The sequence below is a fragment of the Solanum stenotomum genome, chromosome 5 (genome assembly GCF_019186545.1).
Source record: "Solanum stenotomum isolate F172 chromosome 5, ASM1918654v1, whole genome shotgun sequence".
NCBI lineage: Eukaryota > Viridiplantae > Streptophyta > Magnoliopsida > Solanales > Solanaceae > Solanum > Solanum stenotomum.
This window is the reverse complement of record NC_064286.1, coordinates 22,507,641-22,518,618: the sequence shown is the minus strand read 5'-3', so window position 1 is coordinate 22,518,618 and position 10,978 is coordinate 22,507,641.

Genomic DNA, 10,978 nt, shown 5'->3' with positions numbered 1-10,978 from the left:
TTTTTAGCATGTTTTTGCATGGTCATCATACTTGGTACTTAATTGTGCTAATTCCATATTTTCTCTATTTTCTACAAGTGTAGCTTCCGGCAAGTGAGCGGGTTTTGTAGTAAACTTGGGATTTGAAGTTCTTCCTAGATTTTGTGGTATGTCCTCATATGTCGAGGGCAAGACTTTTCTATTCTAGTTTTATGATAAGGTTCTTGTAATAGACTTAATAGACTTCTTTGATTGTAAAGGGCCGTGTCCTTAGTATGTTTTCACGTTTATGTCTAAGATGGCTAAGAGACTTAGTATTTCGCTTATGTACTTTTGAGTGATGTTTTTAAAAGTGATCTTTGAATCTTATGGGATTTTATTTAAAGAGTTTTTAAATTCCGTGCTATTTTACATACCTAATGTGATGAATGCTAAGGGCTTGTATGAGACCTCAGAGAGGTCGAATACGCATGTTACGACTTGGGGGTGCTCTCGGGTCGTGACATCGGCAATCCACCCTTTGGTCATTTCCATCGCCCTTGTACCTTGGCCTTCAGCATCCTCAAGGTTTGTAACTTTGGGAGATCCAACACTGCATCGCGGAACCACTCGGCGATCCACCGACTGCTCCTTTCTCTCGCCAACTTGGTTCTTTCCTTTAGGGTTTGGCACACTGGAACTTTAGGCGGTCAATAACCCATTCAGCGACTCGCCAAGTGAACTTGGCGATCACCAGGCTTGCTTTCCTTCATTCTTTCAGCTCGCTTCGTTTGTTTTTGCAAATTAGTGTCCTTGCTTTGTTCCTGAATCCATATACCTGGAAATCAAGGGTTTTACATCAGTTATTGGCACAAAATAAGCATTTGAGGACACTAAATCTATATAAATAAATCACTAAATGAGTCCAAATCTCGGTCTCATCACCTATGTTAGTAGAAAAGTTCAAAAGCCAAAACTGATTATGAGCACTATTTAAGTCATCGATATTGATCAAAAGCGATACTCAAATTTGCAAAAGAACAACCACATTCAACACATACAAGAGGTGGAGAACATTTTTTCGGAAGGCTCATTTGCAATTTAAACAAAAAGAAGCCACAAACTCAAACCTTCCACGAAAGTAGTATTAACACAATTATAGCTTACAACACAAATACATAAACAAAACACAATTCACGAATAGCACTCAAAGGTGGGCCACACCCCACCACAATTAAAAATAATTTGTCCTCAAATGCAAATAATAAAATATCCAGAATGTAAATTAAAGAAAGATAGAGAGGGAGGTAAAAATGGGATCCTGTCTAAGTGGTCGCTCCGTCTGTCTGGGCATCAGTGCTTGATGTGTCAACCTGGACTTGGATAATAGTCCCCGGAGTTACTTCAGAAGGTTTAACGGCAACTGACTTGCTAAAGTTGTCCAAGTCATGAGCCTCCAAAAAGGAATGTATAGCTGTGTAGAATCCACGAGTCCACGAAGGGAATGTATAGCTGTGTAGAATCCACGAGTCCACGAAGGGACAGTGGGTTCTCGGGGGACAGATCTCTTGCTGGAACTAGGCGTTTTACCCTCACTTCCCGTCTTGGGAGGATTCGTTTCATTTGTATCTTTCCTGAAATTTTTCGCTCTTATCTGTTGGGGTGGCATAATTCTCCCTGCAACTATAGGTCTAGCCATATTTGTGAAGCTTCGAGACAAAATTAGAAAATATTCGACAAACAAAACAAGGACAATCAGCTGCAGGTAGACTTGCCAATCTTTTCGGCGAGCAAGGGGTTGCCCACCAAAGGTTTCAATGTAGTGGGGGTTCAAGGGGTGCAGACAAAGGGCGAACAAGAAGACTTTCGGTGATTCGCCGAGTACTTTTGGCGAACTCATGCTTCTCGCCGAAAGGTTCAGAAACTAGCAAAACATATAACATGAAATTGAATGCGAGATGGGGTCATTAGGCGAGCCGCAGAATGGTTCGGCGAGCTCGACCCAGCTTGCTAAATGGCCCAACGTGCCTTCACGCAACTCACCTTCTCGATTTCAACTCCGCAACCCCCGAAAACAAAATCAAGGCATGCACAACTCAAATTACGCTTAGACCCAATGACACTCATGCACAACCCACGAGTTTTTATCTCCTTCAAGGTACAATTTTCAAGAATTAACTATTTAACTCGGTACGTGCAAAATTAGTGAATCTAACAAGAAAACAAAATTTTTTAATCCTACCAGAGAGGCCCAACACACATCAACAAGGCAATATCATTGCATTGAGTACAAAATCGATAGAAATAACTCAGAGTTTGGGAACCAACCTTTCGTGCTTACTAGAATGGAATTGAATCACTAGGCAACAATGTAATCTAAGTTCCGAGCACAAATCAACAACTAAAAATACCCCAAAAATGCAAGAAATATAAAAACTAGAGTGCAGGTGTGAGTTTGGGAAGACGGAAAGGTGAGGGAAAGGGAATGAATTTTGAAACTTTTAAACCTTTGGCCTGAAAAATAGTCTAGTTTTCGCCCATTCGGCAGCATTAGTCAGGATCGCCAAAGCACTCGGCATTTCACCAAGTAGCCACTTGCCTCGCCGAATTTTACAGAACTTCCAGTTATTTTGGGAGTCCAAACGGAGGTCTCCATCGGGATCGCCAACATGGTCGGCGATTTGCGAATAATTTCCTGTGCTCACCGAGTTTTACAGACTCCAAGGTAAGTTGGTCTTGAGTCTAACATTGGTCTAGTTCGGGGTCACCGAACTGTTCGGTGATTCACTGATTGGACCTGTTGCTCGCCAATCTGCACTTTTCGTTCACTCTCCACATTTCCATCTATACAATCAACACACCATTATTTTATCAAAGCAACATAAAACAATAAAGGGTTTTGGGTTAGCTCCCAAACAACGCCTTAGTTAACGTCGTGGCACGACGCAAGTCTACCTTCAAACCTCATTTTTGGGGTTAACCATAGTGTCACTAGGAAAACCCCATTTTTGTCTCGGATTTTGGTGAGACGACATCTGATCCATTTGGGTCTCCAGCTACTTGATTGATACTGAATGGGAGGTGACGATCTGGCTCAGGGTCGACATATCTTCCTTCATTTCTTTCAAGATCTTGTCCGACCCCTCAACTTTGTTGAGGATACGAGAAAGCATATCCTCAGACCGACCACCTTCCGAATCCTTCAGCTTTTGGCGCTCATGGGGAGTCACATACATGTCCTTCTCCCTATTTTTCCAGTTAGGATTATGGTCCTTCCATTCTCTGTCACGATCCTTCCAACCATCTTCTCTAGCCCAACCCTGGTTACTACCCTGCCTCGGTTAGTTTGAATGATAACCACCGCCCTGGTTGGCTAGAAAATTTACCTCCTTATTATATAAGGCTTCAAACTTCATCTCCTTAAGATTTACACACCCGACCCCAATGGCATTGACACTACGGGCACCAGCCCCCATGACATTTTTGGATAAAATGTCAAGCTGTGTCATGATCTTGGCCATGTTTTGGTCTCTCTCATGATCTTTTTCCATCTGCTCCTTGGATAGCTTGAATGTGAGAGGGGAGACCTGGTCCTCGCGGGTGCACCACACTCTGTTGATGGTTGTCATGCCATCTAGAAGTTGGGCTGCTATTGCATACGGTTGCTGCATCAAGCCACCAGGTGAAAGTTGGTCAACAACACCTTTGTTTACTGAGTCCAAACTACGGTAAAAGTATTGTAGCAACACGTTATCCGACAAACCATGGGTTGGGCATTGAAGCACCAACTTTTTGAACCACATCCAAGTTTCGTGCAAAGGCTCTCCTTCTAGATGCTTAAAACACTGGATACTATCCCGAAGAGTCATCATCTTTGAGGGAGGGAAAAATTACACATTAAATGCGGTCACCAACTCCTCCCAAGAAGTGATGGATTCGCGTGGCAACTCCGCCAGCCATTTGCACGCTTCTCCCATCAATAAAAAAGGGAATAACCTTAACCGAACTGACTCCTGAGAGATGTTTTTGAAAGAGAATGGTTCGCACGCATCTACGAAGTTTCGAAGATGCTTGTGAGGATCCTCATACACCAATCCACTGAAAAGTCCCTTTAGTTGTAATAGTTGCAATATAGTGCTCGTTATATGGAACACTGAATTACCTTCGGCTGGAGGTAAACGGATGGCCCCAATACCTCCCATGAGATGGGGGTCATTAATGTTAGACTCTTGGATATCGTTGAGATTTCCGATGTCGTCTTGGTGGCCTACCTGGCTACTGTTGCTGCCATAAACACTCATGCTTCCTGAAATATTTACACAAACCAACGAAACAAAACTACAAATTAAGTAAGTAGAACTACAACTAAGAAGAACAATTTTTTTTTACTTAACTACAAAGTCTCAATTAGCATCACTCCCCGGCAGCGGCGCCATTTTGATGTTTGCGTAATCAAGACACAACTTCAAATTCGAGTGTCTACGATCGTACAATAGTAAAGTAACCTAACCAAGGGTTTTTCCTGGCCTATTGAAACACTTTCAACCGATTCGCGGTAACACATTACTTTAGGGGTCGAGTCCCAAGGGAGTGGTTTTGAGAATTAATAGAAAAATAAAATTTAGTTCTAATTAGTCATAGTTATAGACATTATTGAATGTAAACATACTAAATCTAAAGGGGCAGACGCAAACGTTAATTATCGATGGGGTGTTTTGTATTAATTAACAACTACAAACAACGGAAATATACGAAAATTAGATAGAGAGACGGGATTCTTGGGATGTGATAGGAATACGGGATAAACTAAACTGTCGGGTACATGCTTTTGATAGTAAATTGTTGGAGTATTTGTGACTAGGCTAGACTATAGTGGGGGTAAATTCTCTCTCGAGCAACTTACCCCGAATCGACTCAATTTCTCTCGAACACCGAATTGTCGCTTTAAGCATAGTCTCTGCCTTAGCCCATTCACTCTCTCGAGCTGAATGTGTGGGAGAACGACTAGGATTCACTCTCTCGAGATGAACCCATGTTGACCCAATACTACCGGCTATCAATTTAGTAGTCTTAGTTTTACGACCTCTCTCTCTCGCAAGCTGAAAACACTAAGATGAAATCGTATTTGCAACTACAACGCCATTAAGTTCATACACAACTACTAAATGAAATCACATTTAAACAACAAATAAACCATCAACAAGCAAGACCCAACATATAATCTAACCCATATTCACAAAATCATACCCTAAGAATTGGGGTTTTAGCTAGACATGTAAAAGAGATAAAAATTTATACCAATATCAATTTCCATCAACTGGGTATGAAGGATTAAGTCTTAAAACATGTCAAGAGTGAAGAATCTTCGAGACCCAAGTCCAATTTCTTGGAGTTGAAACCCTTTGAATCTTCAAGGTCTTAGAACAAAGTCTCCAAAACCATCTAAAACTTAAACTCTCTAGAAACTATAAAAAGTTCTAAGAATAATAGTGATATGATACTAAGATAGAAATTTAAACAAGTATTTATAGTGTTTGAAAATGTGTTGCGAAGGACCCTTCGGTGAAGTTAGTCGGGATCGCCGATACATTCGGCGATCCATCATTTGGTTGATTTCATCGCCTTCATGCTTTAGCCTTTAGCCTCTTCGCGTTTTGAGTCGTTAGGCGATATGGTACTGCTTTATGGAACTGTTCGGTGACACGTCGACTGCTCCATTTCATCACCAACTTGACCTTTTCCTTTAAGGTTTAGCGCACTGGAACAAAAGGCGATCTCCAGGCTGATCGACGACTCGCCAACTTGGCTCGGTGATCTTCAGGCCTTCATTTCTTTGTTCTTTTCAGTTTCCTTGTTCCTTCTTGCCAAGTAGTGTCCATGCTTTGCCTCAAACTCCAAATACCTGAAACTTAAGGATTTTCATCCGATATTGAGACAAAATATGCATTTGAGGACACTAATTCTATCAAAATATAGCCATAAATGAGTCCAAATTGTGGACTCATCAATGATATCTTGATTTATTCACGAAGTAAAGATTAACATGCCGATCATCTGAAGATTGTGTTGCAAGTCCTCAAGGACCAACAACTATTTGCAAATTGTAATAAATGTGAATTTTGGCTGAGATCTGTGGATTTTCTTGTTCACATTAGAGGTAAATCGTAAGAAGACGGATGTGGTTAAGAATTGGCCAAAACCTCTATCTCTTATGAATATTCCAAGTTTCTTGGGTTTGGCTGGATATTATAGAAGGTTCGTGGAAAAGTTATATTTGATCGCCTCTCCATTGACTGCATTGACCCAAAATAAAGTTACATTCTTATGGTTAGAAGTGTGTGAGAAGAGTTTCCAAGAGTTGAAGGATAAACTCACTTCGGTTCCTATTTTGACTCTATCGAAAGGATCTGATGGGTTTGTTGTTTATTGTGATGCTTCAAGGATTGGATTAGGGTGTATCCTTATGCAAAATAGGAATGTTATTTCTTATGATTCAAGGCAACTTAAAGTTCCTGAAAAGAACTATCCTACTCATAATTTGGAAGTAACGACAATTGTTTTTGCCTTAAATATTTGGAGGCATTACTTGTATGGTCTCCGTATTGATGTCTTTACCGACCATAAGAGTTTGACATATGTGTTCAAGCAAAAGAATCTAAATCTTCGCCAAAAGAGGTGGCTTGAGTTGTTAAAGAATTACGACACAAGTGTTCTCTATCACCCTGGTAAGGCAACTGTGGTAGCAGATGCTCTTAGTTGACTATCAATGGATAGTTTTGCTCACGTTGAGGAAGATAATAAAGAATTGGTTCGTGATGTCCATAGACTAGCTCGGCTAGGTGTTTGGTTGTTTGATTCAAGTGCGGGTGTTGTTGTTGTTCATAATGGTTCAAAATTGTCTTTTGTGTCAGATGTGAAAGCCAAGCATGGTCTTGATCCAATTTTTGTAGAGTTGAAGGAAACGGTGCTTAAAAAGTCCGTTGAGGCTTTCTCCCAAGATGGAGATGGGTTGCTTCGATATCAATGTCGTTTGTGTGTTCCCAATATAGATGAATTGAGAGAGTAACTCTTATCAGAGTCCATAGTTCTTGCTATTCCATTCACTCCGAGAGCCACTAAGATGTACTGTGACTTGCGGGAGGTCTATTGGTGGAATGAGATGAAGAAGGATATTGCGAAATTCGTGGCTAAGTGTCCTAATTGTCAACAAGTGAAATTTGAGCCCCAAAAGCTGGGAGGTTTGTCCCAAATTATTAGTAATCCTATTTAAAAGTGTGAAGAATTGAATATGGACTTCATTGTTGGCTTACCCCACATCCGGTGGCAGCATGACTCGATTTGGGTTATTGTGGATCGTATGACGAAGTCAACTTATTTCATTCTTGTCAAGGTTTTTTATTTGGCAAAAGACTATGCTAAGTTATATCTAAGGGAGATGGTTAGGTTGCATGGAGTGTCCCTATCCATTATCTCCGATCATGGTACCCAATTTACTTCTCAATTTTGGAAGTCTTTCCTAATGGGCCTAGGTAGACCTTTCATCCTCAAACCGATGGGAAAACAGAGCATACTATTCAGACTTTAGATGATATGTTGAGAGCTTGTTTGATTGATTTCAAGGGAAATTAGGATTATCACTTGCTCTTGATTAAGTTTGCTTATAATAATAACTATCATTCAAGCATTAATATGGCTCCATTTGAGGTTCTTTATGGTAGGAGGTGTAGAGCTCCTATAGGTTGGTTTGAAGTTGGCGAGGTTGTCTTATAGGTCCCGAGTTGGTACATGAGGCTATGAAGAAAGTTCGACTTATTAGTGAAAGGTTGAAAACTACTCAAAATTGACAAAAGTCCTATGCCAATGTTAGAAAGAAAGATCTTGAGTTTTATGTAGATGATTGAGTCTACTTGAAAATTTCACCATGAAGGGTGTGATGATATTTGGGAAGAAAGAAAAGCTTAGTCCTCACTATGTGGGCCCATATAAGATTTTGAGGCGTATTGGTAAAGTTACTTATGAACTTGATTTGCTTAATGACTTACTGTCGCTACATCTGGTCTTTCATGTCTCTTTGTTGAAGAAATGTGTTGGTGATCCGATATTTATTGTATCGTTGGAAAGTCTTTCTTATGAAGAAGTTTCGGTTGAGATTTTGGACCGGCAAGTTAGAAAGTTGAGAAATAAGAAAGTTGTATCCGTAAAAGTGTTGTGGAAGAATTAGTTAGTTGAGGGTGTTAATTGGGAGGCCGAGGATGATATGATGTCCCAATATCCTTATCTCTTTCCCTCCGATCCTATTCTAGCTTGAGGTATTTAGTTCCTCATGATTCATCATTTGATTTCATATGCCTTAGCCATTCTCATGTTTCCTCGTGAGAATTTGATTTTTGAGAAAATGAGTTAGCTTGATTGATTACTTCATGCTTATGTGCATTTGAGTAGGATTTGCATGTATGCCTTATAAATGATATTTTGAATATGATTTAGCTTGGAGTCGTTGTCCCTCCTTGGTTATGTATATTTTGATGAAATTACAATCATGTTGGGTTGTTAGTTTCTCTCCTAGTTTTTTTGTACTAGCTTGAGTCTCATTCGAGGACAATGTTCCCAAGTCTTTTACATAATTGATTAATGTCTAAACTAGGTCGTTTTGGTCCTAATCCTAAGCCATATATAAGTCTTTTAGACCTTAAAACTACCCATTCTAAATCATTCCCCTAAACTCCTAAATTTCCTCCAAGTTCATCCCCTTCAAATTACCTCAACTCAAGGAAGAGCAATCTAGGGTTTCAAGCACCAAGACCTCAATTCACCGTAGCAATTCGGCTTTGAACTCCAAGGTACGTTAGTATTCACCTATGAAGTCCTTTCCTCCTAGGGTTCCTAAAATCTCAAATTTTGTAAAGATAGATTCTCTATTCAAGTTAGGGTTTTTCTTCAATCTTCATGGGTTCTTTTCAATTATGATCAAATTGATTGTATTCTATCTATTTATGCATGAATTGAAGTAATTATATGCTTTTGAGTTAAATTCATATGAACCCATGCATGATCCATGAATTTTAGACCATAAACACATGGTTAAACTTATGAACCATGAAAGATGAATTTATGAAGATGTGCACGTTCTTTGATGTTAGTGTAAATGATTTGAGGATGCTTTGAGAGTATATCATCAATGTTGTGGTGAAATGTTTTCTCACAAAAAGAATTTATAAGGATTGAAAGGCTTTCCCATTTAAGTTAAATAAATATTTAAGAGCTATTCGGAATGAACTCTAGCTGTGATTAGTTTCTTAATTGTGCCTTTCCATGGATAATAAAATGAATATGATTAAAGACTATTCTGTGGGATTTATACTTAGCACCGAGATGATATTGAGATGGTAATTCTCCCGTTAGTAGAGGTCAAGTTTCTAGTAGCAATCTCCTTATCCCATAACTATGTGCCACCATATGTTTGTCTTAGATAACCATTAGCTAGTGGATCCCCTTTAGCTCAAATGTATGCTTCTTACCTTGGCAAGTAAGAACATCTCTTTTTGGTGTGGGATAGACACCGGATTCCATGTTATAGCTCACATGGTCTATGTCAGTTATATGATACACTTTCCACGATAATGAACTAAGGTTACTTTCTAAAGTATCTCACAAGTGTGTTTAAAGATGTTTAGCTTGCATTGACCACGATTATCACTTATGTTTTGTAACATTTTATCTTATGATTTAGCTTGGTCATTGCATGTCACGTAAAGTTCTTTTTAACATGATTTCATAAGTCTTATGCATTGCTATCATTCTTAGTACATTCCATGTACTAATGCATACTTGTGCCTACATTGTTTCACTAATGTAGAGTCCGATGCTCTTACCTCCCATACTCGTGGCTAGTTCGTTCTATTGGCTTTGAAGATTGGTGAGTCCTTATGTTTCGAGGACAGAGTTGTTTTTATATACTCTTATGTCATTATAGTTTTCAGACTTGTATGTGATGTATGAGTTACGTCCCAATCACTTTTCTAATAATGTATTAAATGAATTAGTGAAACTTATGTAGACTTCTGTCTTTTTCAAACTCTTTATTGATATAAGATTGTTCTTAAAATACTTATTTTTTATTATCTTGTACGATGTATGCTAAGTGACTTGTATAGGACCTTTCGGGGTTCTATACGTCATGTTACACCTAGGGTGTACTTTAGGTCATGTCCAAAATGATGAACGTCGACGACAATGATAGCAACAACAACAGTAAAAAAGAAGTTAATGGAAGAAAAAAAGAAAGAAAGGAAGAAGAAGAGGGAAAAAGAAATCTTGAAAGAGAAAAAAAAAGAAGAAATAAATCTGAAAAGAGATTTTATATTTTGAAATTTAAAACAAGAGGGAAATTTTTTCAAAAGATTTGAAATATTAATGTACAACACTCAATTTTTAAAATTTATTTTAAGTTATTTTTGACCATGCCAAACACTTTCTAACTTATTTTAAGTTATTTTTGAGTTATTTTTTATATTTGCCAAATACTTTCAGAAATTAAAAATTGACTTAAAAGTAAGTTTGATCAACTTTAAGTCATCAAAACACCCTGTGACTTAGGGTGTGTTTGGTATGAAGAAAAACAATTTTCGGAAAATATTTTTCAATTTTCTCATGTTTGGTTGGTTTAAAAGTTTCGAAAAATGTTTTTTCAAATCAACTCATTTTCTTCAAATTTAAGGAAAATGATTTCCTTTCAAAAATCAAGGAAAACATTTTCCAAAACTCTTCTCCAACTTCAAACTACAATTGTTTTTGTCCCTACCCTCAATTACCCCCTCCCCCCCCATCAGCCACCCTACCAGCCCCCCACCCCCCTCCAAAACTAAAATTTAAGTTTGTTTTTTAACAAATATTTTCTACTCCAATTTTTTTTATTTTTTCACCCCTATCCTCGACCCTTCCTCCACCCCCAGCCAGCCCCCCCACTCCCACCCCAAAAAAGATTAATTTTGTTTTTAAAAAATATTTTTCAACTTAAATT